This window comes from Apis mellifera, linkage group LG16 (genome assembly GCF_003254395.2).
Source record: "Apis mellifera strain DH4 linkage group LG16, Amel_HAv3.1, whole genome shotgun sequence".
In the NCBI taxonomy this organism is placed as follows: Eukaryota; Metazoa; Arthropoda; class Insecta; order Hymenoptera; family Apidae; genus Apis; species Apis mellifera.
Genome location: NC_037653.1, coordinates 354,990 through 374,434, shown reverse-complemented (window position 1 = coordinate 374,434; position 19,445 = coordinate 354,990). Strand labels below are relative to the sequence as shown.

At 20.0% G+C, this 19,445-nt stretch overlaps 1 long non-coding RNA gene across 1 annotated transcript; it reads left to right on the top strand.

The window, feature by feature from the left end:
- The first annotated feature begins 1,094 nt into the window (after nucleotides 1–1,094).
- Nucleotides 1,095–13,698, top strand: LOC102656417. The gene is made up of 3 exons (XR_003306212.1): nucleotides 1,095–1,669; nucleotides 13,395–13,532; nucleotides 13,648–13,698. It is a non-coding gene; the product is annotated as an uncharacterized LOC102656417 (long non-coding RNA).
- The last annotated feature ends 5,747 nt before the right edge of the window (nucleotides 13,699–19,445 follow it).

Sequence of the window (19,445 nt, the reverse complement as noted above, 5' to 3'; positions counted from 1 at the left end):
ATATCGTTATAATTTTTTTTTTATTAAATTAAAATGCTTATACACAAACATATTATAAATTAGTTTATTACAGAATATCACAACTTTGTTTTTCTATATGTTTCAATATTTATTATTTTATTCTATGTGTGTATATATTTTTTTGAATTATTTCTGTTCTGGTAATTAAAGAAGAGAATTTCATCTTGTTTATGCAAATAAAAATAAGCTAATAACGTATCTTTAATAATGTTTTTAATATTAATTTATAATTAATTTTTTATTCGAAACAAAAATTATGACTTTTTTTTAATTAAGTAAAACATATAGTGTTTTTTTAAAAATAATTTTATAAGTTTTAAAAGTTTAGAAATAGAAACGTTATCAACAAAAAAGTTTCAAACAAAATATATATTTAATTAATATCTAAATCTGAATAAAGAATATATAAGATGTTCTAGATTTTAATAGCCAAATATTGCCAATAAAATCGAAAATGAATTAAAATTTTCTTTGAAAAAATTTTGAAAATTCTCTTTTAGATTTTTTTCCTTCCAAAATTTTACAATATTCTCAATTTATTATTCTAAATATCTATGATATTTTTTCTTGAATATTTAAAATCAATTGTAACAATATACACAATACATTTAGTTTTAAAATTTATTAAGTATCTTATTTACTATAAATATTGTGTTGTATTGTGTATTGTGTGTACGAATACTTTTACATTTTGAGTTTCCCGCCACATACATCATTTAATTTTTAATTATATATAATAATTACGAATCTCACAAAATGTTTTATATTTTACAAATAAAGCTTTATCTCTGCATTATTTTTTCCAAATTTTATATATTTCTTTAATTTTACTTACAGATATACAATATGCACTGAATATATATGAATAAATAAATAATGAATATTTATACGGCCGATTATACTTTATATATAGAAATGTCCGTGTAAGACAATATTAATCAACATATTTATGAATTATGCATAACTACTGAAAGCGAAATAATTCAAACAACTTCATCAAAAACATATTTTCTTATTTTGCTAATGAAATTGCTCATAATCAAGAATATTGAATTTTTTTAATAACAATCATAACAAGTATTCGTGAAACATATCAATCAGAAATATAGATCGACTTTGTGACGGCTTTTCGAGCTGATAATATAACATCCGTATTATTATATTCAAATACAAGGATTTATATCTAATAGTCGAATAGAAAGATTTAGATTTTTGTGAATAGCGTACATTGCTAGAAAATAATTTGTTTACATCTAAAAATATTGTGGATTGATGAAGTAACATTTACAAGAAGAATTTTTTAACTGTTATAGAAACATATATACATGAGCATGAAAAAATCTATGAATTAAACAACTTTTCAGTATTAATTCACATACGATATGTTTATATTCTTTATCTCATTCGCGAATGCAGAAATTTATCTCCATTTTCCAAGAAATGAATTATTATATTTCTTAAAAGACGAATTATTGTCTTCTATTCTAAGCATAACTGGAATGACTGTCTAGCATATGTTCAATAATTAAATATTATTTTTGCAGATAGATAAGTCAAAAAGAGTCAATATTTTTGGCTTTCAAGATCGCTTCACTTAATGGACTTTTATTTTGGGAAACTTTAAAGGAAGAAAAGTGTATTTAAAAGTGTAAGTAAATAATATGATCGCGTAGTGAAAATTTTTTCGTGTAAAAAATTTGTGTATTTATTATAAAATAAAATTATAGCAAAATTCATATTGTATCGTAATTAAATTAAAAAATAATTTAAGCTACATTGAAAATATTTTTGTATTTTTCATACTAAACAATTATAAGACAAACAATTATAGGACAAACACAATTTTACATTTATATCAATATTTTTTCACAATTTCAATTGTTCAATTTCATTATAATTCAAATATGATGTCAAAAACGAGTAAAAAAAAATAATAAAAGAATTTCTATTATTATATCTTATCAATAAATAATTAATTTATAAATTTTCTTTTGTTTGAAATATATTTAGGGAAAAATATACATGATATCCGATATTACCAACAATTTATAATTTTCTAAAATTATATTTTATGGATATTTGTCAAAAAATAAAATACGGCTAAATCAAAAAATAATTGTAACAAACAGAAAGACAATTCTGTATTCGTAAAAGCAGCCGTAAAGAAATAACTTAAAAAATATTTTTAACAGAAACATTTAACAGAAATTTCAAATTCGTTTATTTCAATTATTAATTTGAAAATCAAAATATATAAAAATAAACAAAAAATCAAATTATCTGAGATTTTATCAATTCTTTATGTTACACAAGAAATTTCGTTATTATATATAATATTGTTATTATATTCAAGATATTTTTCTAACAAAATTGATAATAATAATTCTAATAAAGATAATGAAAAAATATTATCAATATTTAGATATGTAAATGCAGATAAATTATAATAATCAGATTTTTAGATACATATATTTTAATTATAGTTTTCAATAAATATTTCATTCTATAATAATTTTTTTTCTTTTATATTTTGAGAATCTTTTCCAGAAATTATCTTCTAATTCTCATAAAAAATTAATTTTTACAAAAAAAAAAAAAAAATACATATAAATATTTTACATTTTTATATATTTCTTTCTTTTATTGGAAATGGAAATTAGTATTTTTTTTTTTTTTACAATTTATTGTAAATAATCACATATAATGTATATCATATCATAAAAATATATTTATATTATTAAAAAAAAAACGATATGATTTGAAATTAAAGTGATTTAAATTTTAACTGCGAAATTATTTTCCAGAAATTATTTTTCAGTATAATATTTATAATAGTATATATAATAAAATGTTTATAAAATTATTTTGTCAAAGCATGAAATTGAGAATACTATATACTATTAGTATTTTCAATTACTTAAGTTAACATTTTGTTTTTTTATTTTTACATTTATAATTTTCTATCATTATATATTTTTTGTATTATTATATTTTAATCTATTTTTCAATTTATTTTATTTTATTTCTACTTAGTTAAGTTTATATTATTTTTATTTCTATTTAATTTAATGTTACGATTTAATGTTGTATTATATTAATAACGTAAGTATTTAAAATTTGTTAATTTTGAAGTTAGTTTTAGTTTTGTTTATCAATTATTAACGTTTCGTTGGCTTTTTTACAGAGACATTTATAATTAATATGATTACAAAAGACAGCTTGCTATGTTGTTATCGGTATTAACTGCTTGTTTCTTTAATTATAATATACTACTTTTATAATTTTGAAGTTAAATTATTTTTATTTTAACTTTTTTTTTATCGATAAAAAAATAGAGAAAAAAGAATATTATAATGAAAATTTAGAACTAAATAAAAAAAAATAAAGACATATTTGATAACAAAGTATTCAAAATCAAAATAATTCAAATATTTTATCATCTAAAAATATTGTAATATTGATTGTGATGTTGATATTTTTAAAAACAGTGATAACGAAATTATAGTATGAAAAAGAAAAATTGGAAGTGATTCATCAGAAAACATAGATAATATTGAAATTATGTCAAACAGAATAAAATAATTACACAAGACACATTTTAAGATCAAAACAAATATTTTATAATTTTATTGGTAAATTTAAATAAAAATGAATTGTAGACTGTTATCAGAATTCTCCTTAACATGGATAAAATGTTTTTACTATATATTGATTGAAAATGCATAATAGCAAAATTTTTTTTTTTTTTTTTGATATATGTATAAGAAAAATATTTAATTAAATATTCTGGATGCTGCATTTAAAAACATTTAATTTCACAGATAAAGATAGAACTTGTATTCAACGAGTTAATAATTTTTTGGAATACAAAATTTTAAGATTACTTTGTTTCTAAAACATCTACAAATCCAATAATGAAATTAGAAACAAAAATAAATTTTATTATCTACAATCCGAAGTAAAAGCATTCAAATATATATTTTAACAAATTCAAAAAATTTCTTTTTTTTTTTTTTAAATAGACATTCTTCAGAAACTTTTACAAGATCAGATTTATTGGTTAACTCTAGAATTATGTTACATTTATACCATATAAGCAATTATTGAATCCAGTTCCTACTGCACGAAGGTATAACATGCATACTGACAGATATTATGTAAACATCACTTTAGTTAAAGAATTAAGAAAACTAAAATGTCTATTACTGATATTATAAAAATAAATAGAAATGATATTTCAATTGTAATAAAGAATCAAAGATTGTCAAAAAATAAGATTGCATATAAAAAATAAAATAAAATGTTTCCGACTTGAAAAGATAAGAAATAGTTATTTTATTGAGGATATAAAAATGATAAAATAAAAAGATTTATATGAGAAGGTACAGAACGACAAGCTGAATATAATTTTCGTATAATTATTAGTTATACGATTTATAGACGTTAATGGAGCAGATCAATATGCGTCAAATATTGTTTTTTTTTTTTTAAATCTTTTAAATGATTCTCAGAAATTGTTCTTGAAGAATAAAAATATATAAACTTAAAATAAAAATATATAAACTTAAAAATATATACTTATATAACTTCTTATACATATATTAACTCATATATTCTCTATAAAACTATGAATTGTAAAACGAGATTCTATTGTTGCAATTAAAAAATAGAAAATATTATATACTTCATAGTAAGAAAAGATTAAAAAAGGAATTGCATTGTATTTTTTATATTTTTAAAAGATTTAAAAAAAAGTAAGATACGATACTTGTCCAAATAAATCAAGAATATAAATTGGAGAATATTTTATAAAATATCACGTTAGAATGAATTACAAAATATAAAATTTGTACCTCATTTATGCTAAAATAAAGTATATTTATAAAAATAAATAAAAAAAAATTCATAGCATTATTTATTTATTTTTTTTTTTAAGTAAACTTCTATTTATTATTTCTATAAATGCTTTACTGTAGAAAAATACTTAACTGCTATATTATTAAAAAAATAACCAAAGCGTTGAGGATTAAATTAAGTTGATTAGATAGTATAATATACAATTATGAAGATAATATGAATTATGAAATATAATATGAAAGATATTATGAATATAATAACAATTAAAAAGAATCATGCATTATGAAACACAAAATCTGGTGTGAAAAATCATAGACAAAGAAAATGGTATATCCTTCAACTTTATTACGATTAAATAACTGGATTGTTAATTATAACAAGATAAACAAATACTAAAATATACCAACCATAAATTTTATATAGAAAAAAATTTGTGCCTGACCAAACTAAATTTTTTAATAACAATTCAAGAAAAAATGCCATTTCCATGGAAACGATCCAAATTTATATCCAAAATTATATACTTCATTACACAATTTTTAATGTAAAAAAAAGAAGTTTATTAAAAACATAATAGAATGCAGAAAAATATATAAAAACCATTCAACGTCATAAAAGAAAAAGCCATATCACAAAATATAAGTTATTTTCCATCGATTGAAAAATAATTATTTACGTGGATAAAAAGAAAATTTATATAATGTATATACAATTTTTAAAATTAAAAATAGTGATTATTATGATCAAATGGATCGTGGAAATTTTGGAAAAAAAATTAATATCGAATATTCTGTAATTTATATAATTATTATCTTATATAATTATAGATGACTTATATAATTATGGTTTCATATCATACAAGTTAATGAAATTTCTAATAAATATTTTTAAAAAATCAACAATAATTGGTTAGCTAGTTAAAAAATTTTTGCAACATATCGAAGACATTTGAAAATATCGAAAAGAAATATTAGAAAAAAGTTAGAAAATTTATCTATTATTAATATATATTAGAAGAAAATTGTTTGATAAAAGAAATATTGGAAAACTTATAGGCGAGAAGAAGATTCAGATTCCAATGACTCTTAAAAAGATTGATAAGAGTAAAAAAAAAAAAATTATATAATTTTTACTTTAATTTTAAAATAGTATTTTTTTATAATTATTTATAAATATTTTGATGAAAATAAATCTTTAAGATATAAATAATGTTTCCAATATGATTTTACACAAAATTGCATTTGAACTTATTTTCATTAAGAGACTCAAAAATTAATTATCAAATCAACTAATAATATCTTAAGTATATAAAAAAAATAAAAAGTTGAAAAAAATAATTGGTGAAATTTTTATTTTATTAATATTTAACTATATTTATGAATGAGTCTACACCAATGCATATACATTTTAGTTACATCCAATATGTTCATTTAATTTTATTAAGTAGATGTAATGTAAATGTAACTATCTTGTTAAGAAAATACATGTGATGAAAAGTTGGAAATATTAAATAATAGGACAATAATACTTATATTTTTCTAATTGCTATTTTCTCATAGATGAATAAGTATAAATATTTATATCTATAAATAATTATAGATTAATATTATTACATTATTTAATTCGTATAAAATATAATTTTTTTCAATCGCATTAGTGTTATATAAATATTTTATGAATATTCTTTAAAATAATTTTTATCAAAAAATAAACTTTTTAAATTTCATTGATTGCAATACTATATGCAAATTTCAAAATGTTTTTTCAATGTTTGTTTTTGAAACGATTTAACTAATTTAAATTAACTTAATCTCTAAATGAAAAAATAAAATAGAATAATGCTCACATTACACAATATTAAACAAAATAAAAAAGAATTAAAATATGAATCATTCGCAATTTCATAAATTTTTTATTTCAATCAAAATTGTATATGTAAATAGATATATCTCTTAATTTTATTGAAATTTTTTTTATTTTTACATTTATTATATAAATATGGATAAAAAAGAAATGAAATTAGGAAGAATCTATTCAGGACAATCCAAGCGAAGAAAATTTTATGATAATCGATATATATGTATTGAAACAGATGATCTACATTAAAAAAAAGAATTACATTCTAAAGATGAGTTCGACGAAGAAATTAGAATTTTGAATCAAAGATAAATATCACGAATCATTATAATTTCAAATGATAAACAAGAATATTATGAATGATATTGCGAAGAATCATATATTAGAGTAAGTATTAGTTTAATGGAGATAGCAATGGAATAAAGAAACTTAAACAAAATATTCAATTATAATTTCGACTCGATTTATTTGAATATAATTGAATATCATTCAGCTATGATTCGTGTTCACACGTGTTCATTGCAACAATAGAATTTTAAAATTATTGGAATCTTCTAAAATTTCTAGTAGTAAATAACTTTTAAATTTTTAATAGCCGGATGAACAATAATTCATATTATCATATTTCTTATTATATTTCTTTATTATTATATTAATATATTTTTTTGAAACGTGATAATTTTGCGAATGATGACGTGTGTCATTTCAGGTCAGTCATTACTAAAAAATTATCTTATTTATATTTTTATAATGAATTCTTAATTTTTTTCCGTACTCTAAATCCAAATTTGATAATTTTAACCGATTAATTCCATTGCTTCGAGAATTCCATCTCCGAGAATTTTTCATTAAAAAATTTGTCATTTTTTCATCAAAAAAGATCATCTGGAGTTTATCTTCTTATTCAATTCCCAATTGAATTCCAATATTCACAATCCAATCGAGTCGTAAATTATTAAATCGAAATCCGATTCAATAGCAAAAATATTATGAAAGAACCAGAATTGTATTATTAATTGTATTATATTATTACAATTACATATTGGTAATTTATACTTCTTTTAATTGTTTTGATAAAAAAATTAAATTAAAAAGGCTTTATATAATTTAAAAAGGGAGAGGAAGGAAAATATAAAGTATAAATGCTTCTTGTAAAAGCAACAATGAAGATTACGATTAGCGATAAATTTATGATATGATTTTATCAATCAAACAATATAAAACAATTACAAAGAATGACAATAGTAAAAAAGAAATAATTTGGAAATATTCTGATATTTGCGATATAAAAGTCTCCGTTTTAAATCAATTAAATGAGAATAGAAGATTATTAGAATAATTTTTTATTTTAAATAAAATTTTAAGATATACTAGTTATTCAAATAAAAATTTTTATGTACATTAAAATAATAAAGGAAAGTGGATGATATTTGATATCCATATAAATGATTTATACGACGATGTACTGATGACACGAATCATAAAATCAAATGTATTTGATCTAAAAGAAAAATAATACAATACTTGAAAAAATAATGTGTTTTAAAAGATTTGAACAAATATCATTATTTCTTATATTTTTTTGATTATGAAAACAATGATTGATTTTGTAAAATATCATCAATTCATGAAGTGAAAAATTTCAATAAAATTTACACATCAGATGAAAATTGTCGGTGATTATTATTGTTGACGAAGTCACGATAAATGCTCAAAAGATTAATTTCTATTAAAATATTATTTGTATATGAAATATAGTTTTATTATTTGTATTCAATTATTTATTATTATTAATATTATTACTTATATTTTAAAATATTGATTGTTTGCTTTGTAATTTTATATTGCATAATAAATTATATATGATAAAAAAAGAAAAACAAATTAAATTATTCTTTAAAGTTTTCAATTCTAATATATATGATTTCAACGAAAATATATATGAAGCAAATAAACTATTTATTATAGGTAATCGCAAAATATTATTGTTTCCGGTTACATTTTTTTCCATATTATTTCGGTTTTTTTCGAGAGCATGTCTATATCATTTTAACCAATTCGGCAAACCTTGTTTTCTATCAATTTTGTTGAATAAAATGATACAGCTTCAAAGCTCAATCGAAAAATATAATTGTTAAAACAAAAATTAAATTCTTGAAAAATAAAATTAAAGTATTATGTATAAATTTAATTTAAAAAGAGATACTTTAAAAATTAAAAGTTCAATCAAAATTTTTATTTATAAATATTAATAGTTTTATTCAATCTTTGATTATTACTATTTGATTAGTGATTAATTTTCTACTTAACTTAGTAATTGAACTATTCCTTCTACGAATTATATAATTAACTACCAAAAGGAAGAAATACAAGCAGTATGCATATTATTAAAACCTTATAAAAAAAATACTATAAAAATATATATATATATATATATATATATATATATATATATATATATATATAGTACAGTTATGATAACGAATCAGAATGAATGATTCTATGTGAATCGTAAAAAATTGTAAAATTGTTTAAATTAAATAATAAATTATATTTATGATTTATGAAGACAATGTTTAAGATATAAATTTACATTCAATGACAACAATGAATAACATTTTGATGAACGAACAGATATAAGATATTATAGAATAAAGCGATGGAATTAAGTGAAATTTGCAGCCATCTGTAAGCTATGTGATACAATATTTTGAAAAACGTACATCTTTTTCAAATAATCTATAAATAGAAATGCGGATTATAATGTAAATATTTTTTTTTGATGTTTTTCAATATTTGGAGGAAAATTAATTTGAATAATTATGAAACAATTGAATTGAATATAACAATTGTTTGATGTTTTTAAAATATTTGGAAAAAAAATGATATTAATTTGAATAATTATATTCATATACATATATATATATATACATATACAGAATATCTCAATAATAAGTTATTATAATGATACATAAAAATATCAAAAGAATGAATTATTTGATTCAGATGAGTTTTTTTTTCAAAAATTTTGAGAATTTAAATACAAATATATAGATTTTGTTAATACTTTATCATTACTTTTATTATAATTAATATTATAAAAAATTTATAATATAATGAAAATAAAAAATTATGTTTATAATATATAATTATTATATCATGAATACATTTTGTATATTTAACTCATAATATGTATTTTATCTTTTGCATATTTGATGTTTTGTATCTTTATCAATACAAATATAACATCACAAACGTAGTTCTTTTGATATAGTTGGTACTATTTCTTTATTCTGCTTTATTTTTGTTCGAATTACTTCAATAGCTCGTAGAACGTGTTTATAAGCAAATATTAGTTGCAATTTCAAGTGTTTATTTATCTATATTTTCTGATAACCACTCATTAATTTCTATTTTCATTTAGAATATATTGAATCTTGTGTTTTTTAATCTAGATATTTTGTCAACCATATTATATATTGCTATATCGATGTAATACATAAATAAACTAATGATTTAAATATTCCTGAATTAATTTATCAAGAATCGTAAAATTTATCTTTATATTTTTATCACTTTAAAAATTATTATAATATTCAATATTGAATTTTTTTCTTTGAATTCATTATTTTATATTTTAAATCCATAATAAAGAATAATACAACAAATTTTTTTGGCTTTAAAATATATAATACTAAAATAAATATTTCGAATAAATAAAAAATATAATAAATATTATGAATATATTGTAAATATTTATAGATTTAAATAAATTTTTTCATTTTTTCGAATTATATCAATCAAAAAAATGTTTTCTTTTAATAAATCTTTAACCAATAAAAAAATTATCCATTTTGCTTGATTTTTTTCAACGATATTTTCAATTTTTCCCAAAATATATCAAAATTGTAATAATAAGTTTCTGTATCAGTGAGTGTCTATATTTTTATTCCGTATTTAGTTTCAAAGGCATATATACTTACTTTTAAAGAACATTATCCGCGATAAATTATTAATTGCTCATCTATTAATTAAATTGATTAATTTGTAATTTACAATTTTTTACAAAAATTTCTATCATTTCATAAAGTTATTTTGTTATTTTATCTCTTTTCTTCTTATTTCTTGTCATGAAATCATGAAATCTGAAAATTTATCAGTAACATTACAGTTGTAGAAATTGAAAATAATGTGTTTTCTCTCCATAAATCTTCTTTTCACGGAATTTTTAAAATCTTTAGTCATAAAAAATATATCAATTTGACTATTTATGAATAAATGAAAATAATCTTATTTAATAATCTATATTTTTACTATACATTATACTATAATGAATAAATGAAAATAATTCTCTAATTCTAATTTTTTTTTACTATATTCATGCAAATGCTATATATTTTCTGATATGTTTTCCAAACTTTTGTTGTTTCTGAGACCAATATATTTCTTATATTCATACATATAATTTTTCTAGTTTTCGAAATTTGATTCATCTTTTTTCCATTATTTTTGGCGATGCACTATGCTACAAGTCCTTTTATATCCTGATGATATTTCAATATCATCATTCCCTTTTGTAGAAAGTTTTTGAAAAATAAAAATATTTGGAAAAAAATTTATGTGCTTGTGATTGAGAAAGTGATTGTATCCTATATTTATATTTTGAATTTGAATGAATCTCCATGCTCTCACTCTCTGTTTTATGTTTTCAATTCTTTCTATGAATTCTAATTCTATTTCAATTTTTTCAAAAAATATTCTGCTTTTAACTTTCTTGTTTGTTCTATATTACATATTTTTGTGATATGTCAAAAAACTAAGGGGGGGAGGGGAAAGAAATCAGAATGCGATCCTTTAAACTATTTGAAAATTAAAAATTTGATGAATAAATTAAATACTAGGCTCAATAAGAAATTTAATGGATCATTTTTTCGTTATTAAAATCCGAAAATGATTCTAGAATTATATGTAATGCTGTTAATTAAAATTATCCACCTGATGGATAGAAATTCTAAAAAATGGTTTTTTTCAAAAATAGCTATATCATGATATATGATTCTCAATACAAACTGATCTGTAAAATTCAATGAGACAAGTTTATTGTGTATATCTACTACTTTATTCCGTTAACCAATTTAGAGAATATTTCTTTGTTTGTATTAGAATGACAAGAAATGAAAAAAATATACATACTGACTCTTGCAATAATATTACATTGAGTTCAAATGATCCGTCTCTAATGTGCAAGAATTAAATGAATTGCATATTTGTATCATCACGATGCGATAAATGAAATCAAAACTGATCCAATGACTTTCACATAATTTTGAATATAAAAAGTTTAAAGAAATACGAAAATTTTATATTAATGAAGAAACTTGATTATAATATATTTTCACTAATTATATGTGTTAAAGTCGAAAGGTAAATGATTTTGGATATTGCATAAATGGGATGCCTAAATTGATGCTATTTATTTCTACGATGATTCATCGCATAGCGTACAAATGTGGCTTGTGAAGTGGTATCGTTCCTATGGTATCTTTTGGTAAGTTAAAGATGTAAAAAGCGTTAAAAGTACCTGCTCATATATTATTGTCAAGCTATTGGAGGTATTTGAACAGTTGAAAACAAATGTCAAATCGTTTCACAAGTCCTATCCTCTTAAGAGTATATACATATTCCTTGATTTATTAATTAATTTAGGATAAGATTTTAAGTTTTCCAAGAATGTTTCTAAGAACGTTTATGAAGTCATTAATAGTTTCTTTTATTTAATTTGATTTCATATTCACACTGGCGTTGCTATTTGTTTTTCTCACCGTGAGGCGGCGCTCGTATTCATGCTTTACTTCATTTGGTGGCGCTATTGTCACTTATTCAAATACTATTTATTTTGTTAAGATAAGACAAGCGAAACAAAACTTCATGTTGGAATCTGTACAAAACTCGTACCATTTTTTCATACTGATCACACATTTCATATAGTAAATATAATTAAAAAGATGATTAATATTTTTCTTTCTTTAATTTTTAATTTTTTTTAATTTTTATTCATATAAATAATAGACAACATGAATATAATAATAAATAAGTGATTCGTCTGATGAATCTATATTGGATATAATTGGATATAATTGGAAGCAGGAAAAATAAATTAAGATCGAAGAAAAAATATTCTGAACTTTTTCAGATGAAGATTTTGTTAATGCAAAGAATAAAGGTTAACCGTTAGATAATGAAATGAATGAACATATCACGGAAGAAAAAGATTTCGATTCAGAAGAAGAGAATCACGATAAAGAATGACAATTAATAAGAGAAAGAAGTCAATAAATAAATACTTGGAAGAAAAGGAATTGAAAGAATTGATGTAAGAAATATTAATAAATTATATATAAAAAAGAAGATTATGCCACGAAGAAAACTAAAAGAGTATAGCAATCGTTATGACGATCAGTCAGTACTTTGAAATATTTTCAAAAATTGCATAAAAATACATAAACAATTAAGTTAAGTTTATAATATTGAATTGTTATATTTTTACTATCGAATTTTTGTTTTATAACTATATATATTTATAATATTGAAATAAATTAAATCCTATTTTTTCTCAATTAATATACGTTAAATTTTCAATATATGGTATTTTTTTCTAGTTATTAAACGAACTACATTTTTCGTGGTACGCATCATCTGATGAACCCATCCAATGAGCCACCAGTAAGTGCACGTCGCCTGATGGAAGACTCGAACATGAGCCACCAGTCGTAGGCACCGCCCAATGACACTCGTCAGTTAATACACCGGTTGAACGTTAAAATATTCTTTTCAATTTCAAATTTCTTTTTAAATTATATTAATAATTTTCGCTATTTATAAATCAATGAATAATAAATCTTTTGATTACAGAAGGAAACAGATATACAAATAAACAAAAAATATTACAATCTAAAAATATAAAATATAGTTCAATAAAGAAGTGGAAATATATTCTTTCTGTAGAAATGAGAAAATTTATTGCACTTTTGATTTGAATAATAATAATATAATTAAATGTTATCGATAACTAAATATTGGTTAAAAAATTCTTTTAATAATTTCCAATTATATGGAATAGTGTCTTGAAATCATTTAAAATATTATTATCAAATTTATAATTTGCAAATAATGAAATCAATTAAAACTGTTTTGTTTATACATTATTGTTTCTTATTCATTTATTCATTTGTTGTTCTTTTCTTTTCTTCTAAATTAATTCTTCTAAAATAATTTTTTTAATTTAAAATAGTTTTAAAAAGTGTATAAATCACATATCAATGTCATTTAAGTTGAAATAACATCGTAACATCGTAGTAAAAATATTGAAAAATATTCTGAATGTGTAAAATTAAAAAAAAAAATTGTTTTTGATTTTTAACTCTGTTTTACAAGCAATTTTTCTGAAAAAAAAAAATAGAAACTTCGTGCTTTAAAATGAATCCATCATTTAGAATGTCATACAATTCCTTTTCATAAAGTTATAATAATTAAAAAAGTCAACAATTTCCGAATAACAATTTAATTTCCTTTCATTTTATGGGAAAGTTTATATTTTTCAATTGATTTTGATCTCAAAAACGAAAGGAAAGAATTTTGTACAGAATAATTGTATTGGATATTTTCTTTAAATTTTGTTTAAAATAATTTTAAATATTAGGAAAATTATTTTTCACATTAACAAATTTTATAATAAAATTTTTCATGACAATGAATAAACGTCATTTTGTAATTTTGAATCAAGAGAACGATGAAGTAATTGGTAACATAATGTGAAATACATTAATGTAAAACGAATATGACATTTATTTATGAAAAAACCGAATATAAGTTATTAAATTTTTAGCTGAGGCTAATACAAATAATAATATTATTAGTTTTAATAAAGATAATATTTATAATATATTTCTAAAAAATAAAATTGTCTGATCAGTTTCATCTAATGAGATTCTGCAATGTCAACAACGCATTTTGATATTTATTCATGACTCGAAGACTAAAATCAAAAGTGAGAAAGAAATATAATAAAAATATATTTTAATAATAATAATTATAATAATTAAAACTGACCATTTTCATGTCATAAATAACACTAAAAGTTGCACTAAGTTCTCAATAATGCACGAATTATAATTAAACAGAGATACATGAATATACAAAATGTTCAAAAATAAGGGAACATCTCATTAATTGAAAATTTCAAACATTTTCCTTTGCAAAAAATTCATTACGATTTAACGAGTTAATTTTAACGAAAATTGACCAATCATGGTAATCTAGTTTAATCGTGACAATATAATATTGACGACATGTCACTACTAAACACAAGTCTAATCGATATATATTGAAAAAAATGTATTGAATGTAACAAATATTTTTTTATAATTCGAAAAATTATATTAAATTACATCACGAATAATAAATTAATTAAATAAATTAATTATTATTCTTATAAGACAAATAAATCGAATTTATTTGACATTTATAATAAAAAATTATGATATAAAAAAATAAATTTAAATTTTTTTAATAAATAAATAATCAATAATATATATTTGAAATAAAAAAAAGTAAATTACATATTACAATTAATAATTGATTGTTACATATTACACATTAAATTAATATTAATAAACAATTAATATTAAATTCATTAAATAGATTAAAAGAAATTTATTTATAATAATGAAATAATAATTGAAATAAAATTATAAATTTAAATTAAAAATAATTAAAACAAATTTTTTTAATTAATTAATTGAAATAAGCATGAATCAATTAATTGAATCAATATTCAAAATATATCAATATGATAAAAATTTTGTTGTAATTAATTTTAATTTAAATTTATAATTTTACCTAAATCAATTATTATTTATATTTTTAAATAAATATATTATAATTTTATTTAAATCTATTATTATTTATATTTAATAATTTATATTAAATAAATTTTTTCTAGTTTATATTTGAAAATTATTTTAAAATTACAAAACCATTTAGAATAATTCGAAGGTTCATAGTACAATACTTATTGAAACAGATAGAAATGAAAAATGTTTATAATTTATTATTTGAATCATATTGAATTCTCTTCCATTTATAAGTATCGACATATTAATAGATGGTGAAAAATTTTTTTTTTAAATTTTCAAAAATAGCAATCAAATCACATTAGTAACAAAAAATTTTATTATTCATATATATAATACAACTATAATACTCTAATGCTCATAAAGGCGATCATCGCACATCGTTGATAATGTTTTGTCAATAATAGAAGAAAATGCTAATTCATAATATTAGCATATTAATAGTTAAAATGAATCTACAAAATAATATGATTATTGATTAATATATAAAATAAACTAATTAATATAAAATAAATGTATAAAATATTAATAATAAATATTTTCATGTTGTCCTAATATTAGTCAAATGATAGTGCATCGCATTCTTAAAGAATATAAGTATATAAGAATATGAGAATATAATTTTATTATTCGTACATATAATACAACTATAATACTTTAATGCTCACAGAGGCGATTATCGTCGATACCGTTTTGGCAACAATAGAAGAAGATGCTAACGTTTGTAATATTAGCATATTAATAGTTAAAATGAGTCTACAAAATAATATGATTATTAATTAATATATAAAATAAACTAATGTATAAAATATTAATAATAAATATTTTCATGTTGTCCTAATATTAGTATATATTAATAATAGTCAAATGATAGTGCATCGCATTCTTAAAGAATATAAGTTGTACATTTACAAATATATATGGCTAGAATTATAACTGCCAGAATTATATTCAACTGCTTCAATATTAGAGATGATTACTGGCGAAAATAGAATAGAATTCTTCGTTCTGCAAATATATATGAACAAATGTTTTTTAAAAATCTTCTATAGATATTTCGTTTAAAAAATGATATCTATAATAGATATCTATAATCATCACAATTTGTGAGCAATTTGTGCATTTGTTGAGCGAAGAAAATCTGACACTCGCCTACACTGGGCATATCTGATTTATTATTTTATGAATTAATATTTGTGAAGATTTTATTGTTGAGATATATATATTTCCAGAAGTTAAATGATTCAATATATGAAATATTTCTAGAAAATGTTCTTCTTGGAAGAAATTTCATTAAAGATTTGATGAGCATGATTTTTCAACAGGATCAACCTAGAAATATCCAAGCTTTCAAGATCACGATAGTATTGTAATACAATTCTTATATAACATATATCTCACATAAATTTTTTTTTTTGAGGATACTTGAAGAATGAGAGATACTATCATCCATCAATATCAATGGAGGAGATGATAACGAAAATTCATGTCAATGTATCCAACATTAATATTTAGGAATGCTACAATGCATTTAATCAAATATTCTATTTTATTTATAGGTAGAAATTTATATGGATAATAGTAGAGAAGAATTACATTAAATGAATCATATTTAACGTAAAAAAAAAAAATTGGCTTTTTTCGAGGTTATCAATATTTTTAGCGTAAAAATAATTCAAGATTCTCTTTCGAAGAATTATTAAATTATAAGCGTTAAATCAGTATTGATAATCATATAACGAAGTGAATGATAGATGCATTGATAAAATGTTATTTTTCAATGATGTTTATTTATAATCTAATTAATATTATGTGCAAATTTGTCAAAAATTTAGCCATAAATGTTAAAAAAAATATTCAGAAAAAGATGATACAGCGAGAAATTTCAAAGTTCAAATACACATAATATTAAATTTTCGATGAATAATTGATCTATTTTTTATCTATTTTAAATGATGAATTATTTTTTAATTTAATATAATCTGTGATACAATTTATTTTTTTATTTTAAATATGTATTATTAATCCTTTATTTGTTTTATATTCATCTTTTTATACCACAATTTTATATTATTCATTTTGTATATAATAAAATAAATAAATTGTATAATAATTGTATAATAATAAATTGTATAATAATAAATTTATTTATCCCTTACGAATAATAATTAGTTAGTTTATTTATTATTTATAATCTATTAATTTTTCTCAATAAAAAAATATTTATTATATTTAATACACTTTTGTCGATATATGTTGGTTGGGTTCATTCGTGCTTGCTGTCGATATTAGACTATGCATTTTTTTGTTAATAATTTATTAACAAATTCATAACGAAAGTTTTTGTAAAGAAAAATATTTCTAAATTATATCAGGAATTTCAAATTAATGGAATATTCCCACATATATGAAATATCTTGTATATTAAAAAAAGTTTAAAATAAAACATTATTATATAACATTAAATTATAAATAAACCGCGATAAAAAAGATTGAATCGCAATGAAAATCAAATATTTTTAAGCAGGATTCTTATATTTTAATACATGAAATACAGAAAAAGTATTTTCGTTAGGCAAAATTATAAATTGTGATAATGAATTTTATCGATAAACATTAAGGAGGTCAGACATATGTTTCCATCAATAATTTATTAAGTGAATCGTAAAATTCATTAAAGATCGCTTGCCAAAAAAGAACACTGTTACCAAATGCTGATAATTAACTGATTAAAGAAGATAGTATCATCATAGTTATGATACAACCGTTTGAAAATTTAATATATCATTCGCGAATATAGTAATTATTTTTTAAAGAACATTATGTGTTGATCTTAAAATATGCTGCTGTCAAAATCATTATTCTGAATTTAATTTTTTCTTATATAATGAACTTTTTTTAAAGATATTTAAAAAAATATTTATCACTATACACAAGATATAACATGCCAAAATTTTTGCTACAAATTTTTAAACACTTTTAATAGTCTAATAAAATATTTTCTAACCTTAATAGTAAAGATATCATTCATATACAAAAATGTTTTATGATATTGAAAAAAGTTAAGAAGATATGAGAAATTTATAAAAGAGAAATGCAGATGAAAAATGATTTTAATTGAAGATAATATTAAAATTTTAATACATTTTGATTAAAATCTAAACATTTTTATTTATATCATTGTTATCAATAACAATGTTTTACTTTTGCTTATTTATAATCTTTCAATTTTGTTTCAAATTTTGTTTCAATAACGTAAAAAGGAAGTTGATTCTCTCAAAGAATTATCTTTAAGGAAAAAATTAAAATTAGATACATCATGGAAAACAATAATATTTGAGATTAAGATCTCATAAATTAACAAAAATTCACTATTTCAAGAAATCAAAAGACAATTAACCATGGAAGATATTGTAAGATTTATACAAAATTTTATCAAGAAAGAAGAATAACACATCCGTGAAAAAAGAATAATATAAGATAGAATACGCTTAACGGCTCAATTTGTATTTAAATATTCAATAATTTAAAATGACAGCATGTTCATTGATTTTAGATTAATTAATGGAAAGAAGTAGCATTAAAATATGATAATAAAAACAAAAATAATCTTATAATATGAATATAAAATACCGAGTATGTAAAGAAAAACAACATTTGGATCAATAGAGACAATTTGTCTCAGACTCCAAGAGGCACAGAAACGTATTTTGACATTATCATTGATATGACATCAAGTTGCTGAATTCATCAATCTATTGCATGGAGAATAAAATAAAAATCTCTAGATATTAAAAT